Here is a 17368-nt window from a genome sequence, read left to right as displayed (position 1 = left end):
TCATTACTGGAAAAAAATGGGACTGCATCTTTTCAAAAGTCAACTGCTCAGTGTCTTGGGTGTTTCTTACAAGCATCCTGTGGTCCAAAAATTCCTCTAAATGAAAGGAATACCACTTGTAACACAGTCAGCGTTCATCCACTGGCACCCATCCACATTGCTGAAGGAAGGTCTGTCCTAAAGCAGACACCACATACCACAGCACCTGTCTGTAAGTTCCTCCTGGGCTCTATTTTTCAGCATTTTGGCCCTCAAAATATGACTTTCTGCAGTATTTTTCAGTTTAGTCCATCTCAAATAACATGGAAATGATGTTGCAGAGCACATGTCTCTATAGCATGAAGCTGAATGGATGAATTACATGCCTGGTTATGAACTGGTGCAAAGCCTGCTGGCACACTCTTGGAGATCTACAGATAGAGAGATACAACCCTGCCTAGGTCTCTGCCATACATTTTATTGGAAAGCAGTTTAACTGTGTATTACTGTCTTTTACAAAATAGACATCTCATATCTTAATAGACTAATTTAAATATTTGACTTGTATTCTTAGAAGAACACTAGGTTTTTGGAGGAGGATGCCAATCTTATAGCCTTGTATATCTTTAAATACTTTTAGAAATGCCCAAATACATACATGAATGACTTTAAAATCAATTTCAAACATTGGAAAAATTATACTGTACCTTAAATATAATTGCTTTTTACCACTGTTAGCTGGATCCTCAGCATTCATTATTTATATCCACATCCCTTCAATTTCCTTTAGTGAGAACAAATTAGATAAAAATACTCAGGGCAGCATTCATCTGTAGACTGTCCTCTTTCTAAGCCCTAGGACACATAATAAGTCAACTGATTTAGATTAATTTTTAATATATTTAAAAAGTAATCCAAGATTGAATTTAATTTTTACAAACATGACTGAAATCTTAGCCCTTTCAAAATTTCATTCTGCTTTGATAGAGTCGGAGTTCTGTTTTTGTTTGTTTGTTTTCTTTGTATTTAAATGGTTATATATTATTTAAAATTTAGGAATTTTATGCTGGCTAAACTTTTTCCTAACAGAGAAATATTTTCTTAATGCTACAAAAGCTATTCTGCTCTATATAACTTGCCACACATCACGCTCTTATTTAACTGTGAAAGAAGAAATGATTAAACTTAGGATGCTAGACTGCAAAAGTACCTCTATCACATTTTCTCAACTGTGATAGATGTTTAATACAACATTTTAGACTGAGAAGAAAATTATTTACCTCTCTAACTAGTTAGACAGTTCAAAAAGTTGGTTAGTTCATGATGTCACAGACCAAGGTCTTTTGAGGTCGGATTAAAAAAAAAACACTGATGAAATACCATGCAGTACTCTTCCATTCTGAAGCAGATTTTTTTCCCCACGAAATAGAGTATCTATTTATCAGGAGGACAATAACAGCTGTTACATTAAATTTATAGAATTTTTATGAGAAATTGAGAGGAAGACTTTTGAATTTTTACATCAATATTCTCCATATAATGATGGAATATGGGTGATTTCATAGTACTTACTCCAACTGTTAGCTGCATCATCTAAAACCTTGTTTAGCATCTTCCTGAAAGTATGATGACATTGTTTCTGTACCCCACTCTAACAGTGATATCAACATTAGAGAGTAATTCCTGGGAAAATGCTTCATAAAATAAAAAAAGGATTGATACACATTTTGCATGTCCATACTTGATATTGCAGATTTATGGTGGAAGAAAGCAAAACTTGAAAAGTCTTTTTCTGAAATATACTTTGTTTGCCTAACTACTTAGAGGTAGAATTTTCCAAATACGCTTTCTTTCCAAGTACGGAAATTTTTCCCCATCCATCAATAGTAAATTTGATTTTCTGTTATTTTGCTTGGATCTTTCATAAACACTGAACCATGCCTAAGTTCCTGTTACACCGGAGAAGGCAAACACAAACTTCTGAAGGGCCATGTTGCTAGTGGTTTATAGGAATATCTTCTCAATAATATTAGTAGAACTTATTTACTACCTCCCTCAAAGAAAGTAGGATGCCAAAGCAACCTTTTCCATGTGAATCAGTAACTGTATTCCTTGATTATGTCCTGCTGCTTTCCCTTCATAAATGCAATTTGCAGTAGCACCCTACCTACATCAAAGACCGTAGCCCATTGATGAGAAATCAGGTTACTGCGACTGGGTGACTTCTGGTAGGACCTGATCAAAGGGCCAAAAGCTATCAGCTCAGACAGGCACCTCTTTTCCTTTTGTTTGAGTCCGGAAATGAGAGAGCTGATAGCTGTCTTTTGGTCCTAATCAGTACCACTCTGCTTGACAGGAGATGAAAGGTGCACCAATTATGGCTGGTAATAGCTGACTACTATTTGCACTCAATGCTGTGGTTAGCATTACAAATTACATGATACTCTTTACCTGAAGTTTAGGGAAATAGTTCACTACAGCAAAATTTTGGCTAATATTACCACTTAGTCATTTTGTACACCAAGAAGACCCTAAAGTAGAAGTTTTTCCAAAAATAAATTCAGCATGATACAATCACATGAGAGAGCCCAAGAACTCACATAATGCTAACAACTGGAAATTTCTTTTAGTATATAATATGAAGAATATTCAACTCCTCCACCCCGCCTATTAAAGCTGTGAGTATATGCCTCCCAAATACAAATCTGCATGTATGAAGACAACATGAAAAGGCAAAGATATTATATCAGTAGCTATGAATTATAAGCCTATAATTATATCAAGTTGTTCTGGAGGCAAGAAATTGCAAGCTTTTTTATTTCTACCACATTAACATGAGATACCAACCTTTTAATAGTAACATGAGTCCAGTAATGTATAATTAGAAATGGGAAGAAAAATGAAAAGAGAGATTGAGAATCATTGTTGAAGGCAGCAACCCAGCAAAGTCTTCCAGTCTACTAAAGCAATCATTACCCTCACAACCAGAATGCACAGCGAGTAAATAAAGGACGGTTAACTCCTAACATGTCAAGAAAGTGGAGCACTGAGAAGTGTTGGAAGATAAATAGGGAGAAGGAAAAAAGGCCAGTATTTCTGTAAATGTACAAGTAATAGCAAAAGATGCATGAGACAATTTCTAAATGTTTCATCTACCAGTGGCACATGACCTCAGGGCATTCTGACACTGAATTTTACATATTATCAGAGAGGAACTTCTGTGTCATTAATGAATTCAACATCAATTAGTTCTTATTCTTGCAGGAACTCACGGTATTGCCTTCACTAGCAATACTTGTCTTGAGTTCTTTACCCTAAGCAGGTAAAAGGTCTGCAGTAGGTTTTTTCCTAAAGTCACATTATATTTGTTTTCAGAACTAGAATATGCTAACATTTTTGAAAGGTATAAAATAAAATTTGGAATAAATTTATTCTTGTGATGTTTGTTTATGAGGAACAGACACACCACTTTAGTGAGGAACTGACTGTGAAATCAATTTAACCTGGAATAATCCTAGGACTATTACAGGAAATAATATAAATTGATTTGGACCTGTTTGATGTGTACACAGATGTCATGAATGAAAGAATGAAAGATGTCCACATAAGCAGCTCCCTTTACTCCTGCACATAGACACACAAAGTTTCATTCATTCAATTAGGGTTTCTGAACAGGGATCCTGAATAGAGAATGACTCCTGAGTTTATTAGGACTGCTGAATTCATTAGGATTCCTGAATACACAGTTCTTGTTTGTGAAGTGTCTGATCCTAGGCTTGGTTCATGAGTTCTCTCCAGCATTCACTGTACACTATTCAACCATAAAAGCACACAATTTTTGTACTGAACTATTAATACCAACTATTACGCATTAAAAAATTCAGCTTGGATGTGTCTTCTTCAACTCAATCATGTTGAAATATATTTAAAAATCAGATGCAGTTGTATTATTTACAAGTATTTTTATACCATATGAAACCTTTAGTACAGAAAATAATCAAGAAAGGCCCTTATGGTAAGACATACTCCCATGAAAATCCTTTTCCTTATGTTTAACAGTTAGAGGTCCATTTAGACCTGGTTTTGACTACTGTGGCGGTACAAGTGGCTCCAACCATTTTGTCTCCTGAGGAGACCTCAACCAACCAGCTGTGGTGGTCAGCAACCCAAGTTTAGCACGTAACTTACAGTCATGGTGAGAACCCATGATTCCCTTGTTCTTCCTTTTGCATGTTTTCTCCCAATTGGTTAATGTTTTCCCCGCCCTGTTTTATGTATGAAGTTATGTATATTCATTTTCCTTCTTTAATATGTATTAAATCTAGAAAGTTCTTTGTTCCTCTTTGCCCCATTGGATCCTTCCCTAAGTCCCTCCTCTGTGTTGTTCCCATTGGTTCCCTTGCTGTCAATCCACCGACTTGCCCTTACCCCATTGGCTGTGATCCCTCTCCCCGCCTATTCTGTACCCAGTGTAAGACCCCTGGATCCTCCTACCAATTTGTCTCTTTGCCCCTGTGATTTCACTGGAATAAGCCTGTATGAACATATACGGAGAGTCCCCTCTCTTCACTTCTTTGTCTCTACTACTGTGCGCTTACTCCACCAGCTTAGAGGGAAGCTCCCTTGGGTGAGGTGCTCAACTCCGTCAGCCTGCTTTACCTGTGGGTGTGTGACTGCTGTAGCATGGACGGGACTGTGGCTAGACCTCCGGGCCCCTTTTTAGCTAGCATGCAGCTCTCTGTCAGACTACCTGAGAGCCTTCATAAGTCTGGTGCTTAGTGTTGGTTTAGTTTCATTATATTTTTTTCTGGTTTAGACCCAGATGTCAGTAGATCCTTATTTCCATCAACAGCCAGTATGACTTCTTACAGAGGAAAAAGTCTTGAGAACCTGCACTAACTTGAAGATTTCTGTGTGTTTTGTGGGCATTGTGAGACTTAACTAGGGGATAACTGAAGTTCAGAAGCCTTTAATGCACTCCTTTTTTAGTGTTAATATCTCTTTGTTTCTTTACCAGAGTGTTGTATTGCCTTTTTTTTTTAATGTGAATTATACAGGGAGAAAGATATTTTTGGTCCTACTTTTTTTTTTTTTTCCCCTTGAGATTGCACCTTTTCTATGTGTGCTTGTCTGTATTTAAAAGAAAAAAAGCCTGCTTTAGGAGGAAAGGAAAAGGGAGGGAGAAAAGATAATTATTGGGCACTATTAGGTAATTCTTCAACCTCTTTAAATTAATAGTTAATATTTTAGACTGATTTTATAACTCTTTATAGCTGCCATACTGTTTCTATATCAAGAATTTTACTGTATTTTTAGGCATTTCAGAGACCTACTACAACAATAATATGTCTTTTTAATTTACTCATTGAAATCAATAAGAATTATAGTACATTCCTCGATGGTGTAAAATCAGTATTCTAATTATAGCAGCATCAAGGGTATATACCATATTAAAAAGAAACCTTAACTTCATGGCTGTAGCAATTGCAAAACCAGTTATGAAGCATGTGTGACAGATAAATGACTTTTGACAGGAACCCTATTTAATTTTGCTGTTGTACTCAGAAGTAGCAATTTGTTTAATGGGGCAGTAACAGACACTCTGAAACACAATACACATAATAAAAGCTCACAAATATTTATCCAGGTCCAGGTTAGTAAATAGTGCAGAAGTTGTTCTATTTCGATGAAGAACAAAACTATCAGATTACTGTTTTAAATCAACAGTTGAAAACAAAGACTTATTTTTTCTGGTCTTTTGTTGACACTGTTGGGCTGCCCGAGGCAGCACAGCGTCCAGCTGCAGACATCCTTGGCTTCTGCTGCTGCAGGCAGGGGTTGGCTGCAGCAAGGAGGGAAAGCTGTCAGCTGCAGCAAGGAGGGAAAGCTGTCAGCTGCAGCAGGCAGGGGTTGGCTGCAGCTTGCAGGGAAAGCTGGCTCCTTCGCAAGGAGCGAGCCCCAAACAGAGGTGGAGTAAAAGCATCGGCAGAGACAAAGGATGAGAGAGGGGTCTCTGTGTAGGCTCCAGCTGGTTTATTGCTGCTGGAGGGTCCAGGCACAAAGACCAGGAAAAAAGGGAAAGCACAGCATTTCATACAGGGGTGGAACAAAGGGAAACAACCAATGGGGATCAACTGAGGAGGAGGAGGAGATAACAGAGGACTATCCAATAGGGATAACTTAAGGGAGGGAATTGCAGGAGTAGGCCAATGGAGCATTGAAGAAGGGAGAACTTTCCAGAACTAATACATAAGCAACTAGGAGAAATACATAAACATAAACTTATACATAAAACTGGGTGGAGAACTCCTGAACCAATAAACTTAAAACATGTAAACTATGAACCGTTAGGCACATGGGAACTCGCTCTAACCCAGGGGTGAGAATGAGACCTCTGTGTTCTGGAGGCCTGTCCACCAATGCTCTGCTGCAGTGACCACTGCTACATGCACTGCAACATTTCATTACATCAGGTCTTTGAGATACTATGTTTTTAATGAAATGTATCAGTGTTATATATGATACAGTAATTCTAATTTTTGTACCTTTCTTTTTGGTAGAGTAGTCGTGGTTTACATTTCCCATCACACAACCAAATTTAATTTTATATAATATTGCATTTAAAAAAGAAGTTTCTAGCTAGTTCCAAGGAAAGCTATAGCTGAAATGCTGAATTCACTGTAATTAATTCTATTTCTGCCTACAGTGCTCATCATGTGGCTATCACATACAGTAAATGTGTCTGGCACTGTTCTCGTAATTTGTGAAGAAGTTTTCTCTCTAAAACCCTTAGTCTGAGAAAAATAAAAAGTACCATTAAACTCTTCTTTAGGTAGTCACTAAAAATACAGGAAAATTTAAGTGTAGAGAATAGGATTTTCCAGAAGGTAATGTAGAGTGAACAGTGTACAGTCATCTTGATTTTTAAAATTGTTATTGGGCTATCAGCTGATCTTTTCTTATATCAGCATTTCCCTCCATATTACTTTGGCATGGAATTTGTAATTCCCTGTAGTTGCAAAAATCTTAGATAAATGGTTCACTGATATTATCCCTGAAAAGTTTCACTCATCATGAAACATTCTTAATGTCCATTAGGAATATTAATTAATGCATTGTTGTCTGCTACTTAACAGTTTCTGAGAACACTATAAGTTATTATTTTACCAAATTTTTATTATCTTAATTTTTTGTACTCATAAGTTATTTACATTTCATATATAGAAATATATTTGTACATACACACACAAAAAAATACGCATTTCTATATATGCGTGTTGAGTATATATATGTATTTTTATGTATATATATATATATGTATAGATGGATGCATGTACTAAAGTAGTACTTAATAAAACAAAAATCATGACTTCAAGTCAGGTTCATTCAGGTTGAATTGTCCTTAACTTTAGGAATACATGAGGGACTTCCTTGAGGATTTCAACAGCCTCAAAACACAACTCAGTGAAATTCATAGCTCTAAAACAAGTTGGCTTCCTTATCAGTCTTATTGCTCTTATCATTGCAAAATCAGTGAAACTGGGGAAAATATGCTGCTGAGAGATTTGCAGTGGAGAAAAATCACCTGTCAGTAGCTGTTTCAAAACATTACTCTTCCACTTTCTCCATTGTTATCTTTTATTAATGAATTTGGCACTACTTTGCTATAGGAAGGAGCAGAGGTTACTCATCAGTGCCACTATAACTTGCTTTTGTATATTTGATGATGGCACAGATCCATAGAAAATCTCTCTTGAATCTTTTTCTCATTAGAGGGTACAGACACAAAGAACTCTTTTTGATTTATATTAGGATATTTCTCACTGGATCACTGTTGAGATGTATCTTGCAGGAGAACCAGTGTTCACTCAGTATATTTTCAGGATAGGTACAAACATTTTTTGTGAAGTTTTTAACAGAATTGACAGGGTAAAAAATAAATAATAAGAAAGCCACCTCAAAACCTTCCCTGCTGGACAGCTCAGTTGTGTACTTATGCAGATGTCACTGGGACTTGTGAAAAACTATTCTAATAAAGAAACCTGAAATTGAGTAATTCTACCAAAAAAGTAGATACAGTTTTATTTCTGGTGGCCATGTAGTGATTAATACTGTCATTTGTGCTGGCTGATTGATTTTGACTTATGTAGGCATTTTCAAGCTACTGAAACTTCCAGTCTCAGTGCCCCAAATGCTTTTCTTGCCCTTTTAAAAATGTGGTGTCTGCTCCATCAGGTTTAACTCAGACTACCCAAGTAGTCTTCCCAGACTTCATACAGTCAGTTGGCAGATGCTTCCACAAGGAATCAAAGTGACTTGAAAGGAAAACGTGTCTGAGGAAAAAGCCCCTCTATATAGAGTAAGGAGTTAGATGAAATAAGATAATATAAAAAGTGGAAGACATTGATTCAAAATATTTCATAGGTTCACTTGTAAGGTTTAAGAGCTGCTATTTCAGTGTTAGCTCTTTGTGTCTCTTCTGTTTTTTCATCAGATAACTGCTGAATAACACCAGAAGTAATTGCAGGTATTCTGCTTTTTGAGTCAGTCCTAAAAATATTTCTAAGGCTATTTGTGTCAGTTATTGGGTCTGTTGAGGAAAAGGTGATGCATAAAAATAGCCAGCCTATTTTTTTTTTTTTTTTAAGTCTATCTGCCATGTCATGCTGTAGTGAGTGGCAGGATTGTGTCATTACTCACATGAGATTTAAACTGGCAACATGCTTATGGTGCACTAAAGTATCTCCTACCCGGGACCTTGCAGTGGGCAACTCTGCTGATGGGTTCTCCTCCACAGTGTGCACTGTGTCACAGCTAGAAGGAGATGCTTTGAAGGTGCCCCTAAAATCTGTTCAAGTGCTTCTGGTCATTCCCAAGCAGAAATTAAAATCAACAGCAGCACTTCACATATGAAGTAGCCACTGGCTTCCTTTCTGTAAAAGTGAAAAAGGGCACCCAGGGTCTGATACCACCTTTTCAGCCAGCAGCAGAATTGACCAGAACCTCCTCCTCCACTTGAGGTGAAGTGTCTACTGTCCCCTGAAGGTGCATTTGTCTCCACTGCCTAGAGAAACCTATCTCACAGAAATAGAAGAGATAAATAAACACAGTTCTGTGGTTTGACTTAACAAGGTGAGGATGCTACTAATTCCAGATAAGATCTAAATTTAGGTGAAGATATGGCAGTAGTGGCTCAGTAGCAGCTACAGACAAAAGACTAGGGCTGAACTGCAGCATAATGTGCCCTGTAAGCACAACCTTCGGCATTTAGAGTTCAAACTTCTGTGGGCTAATCTGTGTCTTCTGTCCGGGCTGCTCTCAGTTAACATTCTCTCTGATATTTTGACCATATAGAGTGACTATTGTTTGAAATACACTGCTGAAAAACAGTGTATTTTCTTCAGTCACTAGTATGGGTCTGTGTTTTGGATTTGTGATGGAAACAGTGTTGGTAATAAAAAGATGTTTTGCCTACTGCTGAGCAGTACTACCACAGAGTCAAGGGCTTTTCTGCTCCTCCCCCCACCCCACTAGTTAGGAGGCTGGGGGTTCACAAAATGTGGGAAGGGGATGAAGTCAGCACAGCTGACCTCAACTGACCCAAGGGATACCCCATAACACACAGAATTATGCTCAGCATATAAAACTGAGGGAACCACTCTTCAGGGACTGACTGGGCATGAGTTGGTTGGTGGTGAGCAGCTGTTTTCATTTGCATGGATTGTCTTTCTTGGGTTTAATTTTTCTGTTATTTTTATTTCACTTTAATTTATTATCATTTCTATTTGTATGATATTTATTATTAATATTACTATTTGTATTTTTATTTCAATTATTAGACTATATCTCAACCCATGAGGTTGTTTTTTTTCTTCACTTTTACTATTCTGATTCTTTTTCCCCATCCAAGTGGGTGGGGTGAGTGAGGGCTGTGTGAAGCTTGGCTGCCTGCTGGGGTTAAATCACAACACCAAATATGCTGAAAGATGCAAACATGAATAAATCCTTCCCATCCCAGACATTCCATCCTTGCCTTTTTCTCTGAATTTTGGTCTATTTTCAGTTATTCTAGCTCATGAACACAAAGAGCTTTTCCCTCCTTGGTAAATTGTATTGGGTTTTCATGGGAAGGTTTTAATAGCATGGTGGCTACAGGGGTGGCTTCTGTTAGAAGCTTCCCACCATGTCTGACAGAACCAACTCTGGCTGGCTCCAAGCCAAGCAAAAACCAAGCCCATCAACAACGGTGGTAGCACCTCTGGGATAATATACTTAAGAATGGGGAAAAAATCCCCAGTGCAGCTGAGAGAGAAGTGAGAATGTGTGAGAGAAACAGTCCTGCAGACACCAAGGTCAGAGCAGAATGAGGAGATGCTCCAGGCACTGGAGCTGAGATTCCCCTACAGCCTGTGGTGAGGCAGCTGTGCCCCTGCAACCCATGGAGGTCCACAGTGGAGCAGAGATCCTGCAGCCCGTGGAGGACCCCATGTCAGAGCAGGTGGATGCCCAAAGGAGGCTGTAACCCTGTGGGAAGCCTGTGCTGGACCAGGATCCTGGTTGGACCTGTGGCCCCAAGGAGAGAGGAGCCCACGCTGGAGCAGTTTGCTGGCAGGACTTGTGACCCTGTGAGGGACTCATGCTGGACCAGCTGTTCCTGAAGGACTGCACACCATTTGAGGGACCCATGCTGGAGCAGAGGAAGAGTGTGAGGAGTCCTCCTCCTGAGGACGAAGGAGCAGCAGAGGCATTGTGCGATAAACTGAGCATAAGGTTCCTTCCCAGTGGAAGGGTGTGGGGGGAGGTAAAGAAAATAAGGGGTGAAGTTTAGTCTGGGAAGAAGGGAGGGAAGGGGGAAGTTGTTTTAAGATTTGGTTTTATTTCCCATAAGCCTACTTTGATTTCTTTGGTTATAAATGAAACAAGTTTCCCCAACTTGAGTCTGTTTTACCCATGATGGTCACTGGTGAGTGATCTCCCCCTGCCCTAATCTCAACTTACAAGACTTTTGTTATATTTCCTCTCCTCTGCCCAGCTGAGGAAAGGAGTGACAGAGAGGCTTTGGTGGGCAGCTGGCATCCACCCAAGGCCCACCCCACCACAGAAGTACACACAGAAAAAGCACTGACTAAATGACCAAAAGATTGTCAGTGGATTCCATGTTCTGTTTGTCATGCCAAAGTCCTCAGACTAAAACCAGACATGTTCCATACATACATCATTTCAAAAGAATTTTTGTGACATTTATCTGTGTCTTTATGCCACCAGCTTTTGTGCTTGGCTGTAGATTGAAGCTAAATTTAGAGATGGAGGTAGAGATCTTAAATGCAGTAAATTCCAGCAGTGTTGGGGAAGGTGGGCTGCTGCATACAGGAAACAGGGCTTGAATTCATCCTTTATTGGTTATCAGGGAATCCACATCTGAGATCACTCTGAAATCCAAGCTGTGCTGAACATCTACTTCATTAATTACACTGGTCACAGAACAACTTATATATAAGCTGCTGCTAAGTAACCTGCAAGGTTTTTAGAGAGAAATAAAATCTCTTATTAGGCTAGCTGATACAGTTGTAAAAAATGGACCTGTCTCAGGCACATAAGCAATCTTTTGTGTAGGCATTCTAATCTTTTGTGTAGACATTCTTAAAGCAGATGGAGACGGGGTGTATGTTGATTTAACTTTGGCTGTTTTGACTGCTGTGGTTTAAATAAACTGGCCTCAAAATTACTTAATGTGGTATTAGCTTGGATACAGAGAAGGCTTGATTGAGAGAAGGTAACTACAGCTCTGTGTAGCTACAGCCACTTCCATTTAAAATCCCCTAAGACCACCTGCAATCATAGCAGAACTGTTAAAGAACTTTAAGAAATCTTGTAATTCAATCTTGTTCCTGAGAGTCATTCTATTATGAAATCAAATTATGATTTCTACAGGGTCATACCAAACAAATCTGGAGAAGAGCCAGAGAAGACTCTGGGGAGACCTAATTGCAGCCTTTCAGTAGTTAAATGGAGATTATAAAAAAGATGGAGAGTGACTTTTTACATGGGCAGTTAGTGATAGGACAAGGGGGAACAATTTTAGACTTAAAGAGGGGAAATTTTTATTAGATGAAGAAGATTTTTACTCAGAGGGTCGTGAGCCACTGGAAAAGGCTGTCCAGAGTAGTTGTGGATGCCCCATCCCTGTAACTATTCAAGGACAGGTTGAATAGGTCCTGACCAACCTGGTCTAGTGGAAGCTTTGGAAAGATAGGAAAAAAGGGCCATTATTTGTATTAGCTCTGTCTGTATTACACACAGCAGTGCCATGTAGACAGCTAAGAGCTGGCCAGGAATCAGGAACCAGCAAAAGGCTTCTTCCAGTTCTATAGGCAGCAGACTTACAGCCAGCCCTGACACCTGCACAAAGCTACACTGCAGTACACAAACTCCCTCAGTAAGGGTGCACTTGTCCAGCAAAACCAGCTCAACAACAAATCAGAAATGTAGCAAATGTGAGCTTTGTCTGTTTCCCAAGTTGCATTATTTTTATGGAGATTTACATTCAAGAATGCTAGTAATGCTGAAAAAGGTTTTTGTTGAATCAAATCCACTTGAAAGTCTGCATACTTTATTAACCTTATGTACTTTATTCATCCCAAAAACCCCTCAATCACATTTATCTTGAGAGGGATTTTTATCCTTTAAAGATCATTGTCTATTTAGATATCTCATTGTGCACTGTCTAGAAATGGTTAGGACAAGTCTCTTTTGTGTTCAAAGTTAGCAATTTGTAAAAGAATTTTGTCTTCAGAACACTTTAACACCATTGGGTATCTGTAACATATCTGACCTCAGTGTCTCAAAAGCAGCAGAAATATGGAAGCCACATCTGTAACCAGCAAAGGACATTGAGGGAAAGACAAGTCTCTTGCACATTTTCTTGGAGAGAAATGTGATTCAGAATTTCCAGCATCTCCCACCTATTTGTTCTAGAAACTTTAATCCCATGGATGGCAATAGTTCATATCTTAATTTTATTTTTCTATCAAAATTAGAGCACAAATATATTTTCTGTGAAAATAGAGCTATTGCTGATTCACACTGCATTGGACCTCCAAGACTGAAAGAAAGACTGGAAATACAGCTCTTCTGAGAAGTGTGTATGCAGTATAAAGGGGGTTCACAGAAGAAGGAAGAAAATAAAGCAGTTGTAATCATAAACTTTAGAAAGAAATTCAGTAATTAATAGGATAACAACAAAATATGGCAATTTTTTTCTGAAAACTAACATCAATGGGATGTTTACTAAAACTAAAGAAGTAGAAAATTTAAGGCTGATAAATGGGGTGCTTTTTTTTTGTATAAACATGTAATTAAGTGGTGAATTCCCTGCCATGGAAAGTTTATTAGCAAGGATTTCAGAACTACCCAAATTGCTCATGAGTCTGATCAATATTTTGTATGATTTATTAAATTTTGGGGTTTCTTTCAGGCTCTGAGTGGATGGCTAAGCTGCAGAGAAATTGGAAATATATAATTTTGGAGCCTGAAAATTTGGAAATATGTGATTTTGGAGCCTCTCCTTTCTTTATCTCCCAAGTAAGACTTCTGTGGAGTATTTGTACTTGATCACTGGAGCTGGGATGCTGCATTATGTGACTATGCTTCATCAGGCCTGTCTATAAATACAATGTAGAAAAAAATCACACAACAGGAGGAGAGATCAGAGTATGGGAGGATTATATATCACACTTATCTACTACAAAGCAAACCCTTGAAGACATAGGAATTCTCCTTTTAGTGCAGAGATTAGGTTTAAGCATTCAGCAAACCTGAAATACTTGACAGCAACCCTGAAAAAGTAATTACCTTGAAGAAAAGACCTATTAAGTTCAACTCAAAAAAAACCTGTTTGCAATAGTTCAAACTATTGAACCTATTGAAATAGGTTTCTCTGCCTTCAGTATTTTTGAAGCTACACTTGAGATTTTTATTTTTCTGGTTTTACCAGATTTTTTAACAATCATAACTAGATATCTAAACTCAAATGTAAGACCTCATGATGTCTTCTTATGATCCAAATATAAAGCTTTAGCAGTCCTGTCTGAAAACTGATATTCCTGCTGACTCAAAATAACACAGCCACCACCAGTATTTTTGCACAAAAACTTTGTACAGTTAGGATCTAACTTGCAAAGGTTCAAAGATCCCAGATGCTATGGACTTTATTCTAAATCAGTATGGAATAATACTGATCTCTTTTTGATATTATACACAAGGATACTTCTCACAGTGGGTCACAAATGCAGTCAGTACTGTAACTACAGGCAAGAGGCCTTTTTCAATTAGAGATTGATTTACATTTGGAGACAAAGGCTTCGTGTCCTTTCCTATATTTTTATTTCCTTTAGTCATAGTTGTGCATGGTAATTAAATGTGAAAAATACATTTTCACTTCTGTTGAACTCTTAGAACCAGTGAGTTTCCACAGGCCAATGACACATGGAGAAAACTTACCACTTTGTGTCTCTCCATTCTGTATTTCTTATCATACTCTTAATTTTTCTTCTATCTTGAGAATGGGAGAAATTCTGGACTTACGCTAGCATTTTTAATAAGACAATGCTAGTACATGACTGGACTTTTTGACTTTCTTCTTCTCTATCTATAAAAATTTAGGAGGTTAAATCAATTGGAGAATATGATTTTTATAATCTGCAGATTCAGCAAGGAATAAAAAAAAATACTTTGTGTTTTAGTTTAAATCATTCAATTTAAAGAAGACTACTGTGGCCGGGAATTATATTTTGTGGCCTGGAGCATATTTTGTTTCAATATTGAATATTACCAGGATTATCAATGATTTTATAAATGATTAAACATTTCATGTCACAACACATTTTTTTATGTATTGTTATATATTCAAAGGAGCTTTATAAGTGTCATCTATTTATTTCTGTGGACACTAAAAAAATAATTGATGCATTAAAATTTTTTCTTCATTGTCAACTCCCTTGACATGATTTCAAATTCAGTCAGTATTGATAGAAGTAGGTGATGATAATAGTGGTATAACTAATTAAGGAATAATATTTTAAACCATTTTTTTCTGTAGAAATTTGCTCTTATGGATGATTATTCTTATATAACTACATTTTACATTACAAGATAGAATTTGAGATTTAATGACAGCAAACACTGCCAGGTTAGAGCTTTTACATATGGTTGACTTAGACTGGAACACCAGCCACAATCACGCATGTCGGCCTTCTTAAGTTTTATCAGTATTATGCAGCTGTTGCTTTTCCTGGAGAAAGTGCCAGCAAAACATAATGAGGTTGCAGTGAACTCCAAAAAGCAAAAACTTTCAAAGCAAAATCACAGAGCACTATTGCTGAAACCTCAGTCAGTCTTATTACTTATTTACATAATATTACCCTAAAAGCTTTGCCTCAGGATTTTACTTTGAAAACTTGTCTTCTCTGGGGAGTCTTCACAACACTGCCTGTTTCTCTCCAGCATTCACACCACAATGATAAGTTTTACGAAAGCCAAAATATGGGACTGTAGAAGCTTTTTCACCCTAGGCACAGCAATAAAGACAGCCTTGACTGGCCACAGTTATGCCAATGGTGTATTTCCTCCTTAGGAAGTAAGGTGCTTGACTTCTGAGTTACTGCTTCTGCATTGAATGTACTGTTCAGCAGGGCTGCATTTAACAACAACAATAAACCAATTTTGCTGAGGTTAGATCCTAATTTCTGAAAGAACTGACTTCTCAACAGCTAGTTTGTATGTTCTTTGAATGAGGAGCACACCAACTTGTTGAGCTGTGGTTTCACGTTGCTGTAACATTTGCAAATTGCTTGGTTGTACATCTTTCACCTTTCACCTCAGAAACTGTTCTTATGAACATTTAGGCACCTCAATTTTAAGACCTGTGGAAGTCTAAAATCAGCAATAATTCCCATCCAGCAGATTTTATATCTGCATCTTTTCTGAAGCAGCAGCAAATGCAGTGTTCCATTTTGCATAGTCATATCTGATTTGTTTGAGATATAAATAAATTTATTGATTCTAGGAGACTCCAAACTGGAAATTACTCCAGAACAGTGTAGAGGTTTTGGCTGTTTTATTGTTTTTTGACTGTTATTTGACTGTTTTATAATTTCAACACTTTTAATTGTGTGTGTATTTCTGTACACACATAGTTTTTAAATTTGCAAGGTAGATGGCTGGATTGAGGCTGATATGTACTCCTGGACAGATTTAATCTTATTCCAACTCTAGTGGTAACTTCATTCTGTTTATAGCAATATAAACAGAAATATGTTGTGTTTTCTTTCTTATAGTTCACTGTAAGGACTTGAGATATTTAATAAATGAAGACTATGGTAAATACCCCTCCCTCTTCCCAGATGATTTTGAATGTACTTTTTTCTCGGAAAGTATGTATATTTCACAGCAGGGAGCATTTATCATGTGTGATGCTGTAAATCAGTGAATTAACTGTACCTTTCATGCAATTATGTCTCCATCAGGAAACAGTTTTACTTTTCTAGCTGGTCCATCATCATGTGCTTAATTTGACATTCACTATCTTTTAAATACATCACTTTGCACATCAACACAATTCCCTGTAGCTGCAATTTTACAGGTAACTTTAATATTTTTTATGCTTAAACAATAGTATAGTGTTTTCTGGTGCTTTTTTTTTTCCTCTAGAATTTGCTTAATATCTTTTTCGGTAGAGAAGGGTTTGCAGAAAACACATCTGGGAAAAGGGAACAGAGTAAATTTCTCAGACAAATTACTCTTGTAACAGCAGCTAATGTTTACTTGTTTGTATGTCTGTGCAGTAAACACTAGTTTTAGTTTTTATAGTTGGCAATATTAGTTTTCCTCTACTTTTTTATTAAATACATATCAATCTCTCCCATCTTTATTGGGTTCTAGTAGAAAAATAATTTTGATGGCATTTCATTTCCACCATCAAAATTCATTGTGAATACCAACAGGAATTGAAATATTACAATTCTTCTGTTTACGTCCAAACAAGAAACCCATTACTGATCATTAGCTATCATTTTTTAAAAATTTCTTAGGTTAATTAATATTCCTATGGTGCCAAGGTCACCAGCAAAAAATTATGACTTGGTTTGTTAAATTCATATCTCTTGAAAGTTCAACTTGTTTCAAAAAAATCCAAAACATTTCACATTGATATTAGACAGGTAAAATTCCTTATTATAATTCTTTTCACATACTATTAGTGACACAGGCATTAAAATAGAATTCCCATGAATAAAAACAAGACAAAATTCTGGTTTTATTTCAATTCAACACAATTTGAAACTGTATTTCAAGAATAATGTAGTGCAGTAATGCACAAAAAGAGAAAGAATTT

General features: G+C 37.2%; 1 long non-coding RNA gene across 1 annotated transcript in view; it reads left to right on the top strand.

The window, feature by feature from the left end:
• Positions 1-16581, top strand: part of LOC125323713 — a 35430-nt gene extending 18849 nt beyond the window's left edge. The window contains exons 2-3 of the long non-coding RNA XR_007202622.1: positions 13454-13560; positions 16503-16581. This is a non-coding gene — a long non-coding RNA (uncharacterized LOC125323713). The remainder of the gene's footprint in view (positions 1-13453; positions 13561-16502) is intronic.
• The last annotated feature ends 787 nt before the right edge of the window (positions 16582-17368 follow it).

The sequence above is a fragment of the Corvus hawaiiensis genome, chromosome 3 (genome assembly GCF_020740725.1).
Source record: "Corvus hawaiiensis isolate bCorHaw1 chromosome 3, bCorHaw1.pri.cur, whole genome shotgun sequence".
Taxonomy (NCBI): Eukaryota; Metazoa; Chordata; class Aves; order Passeriformes; family Corvidae; genus Corvus; species Corvus hawaiiensis.
The sequence above is the reverse complement of the archived record's forward strand: the minus strand, read 5'-3'. Positions and strand labels throughout refer to the sequence as shown.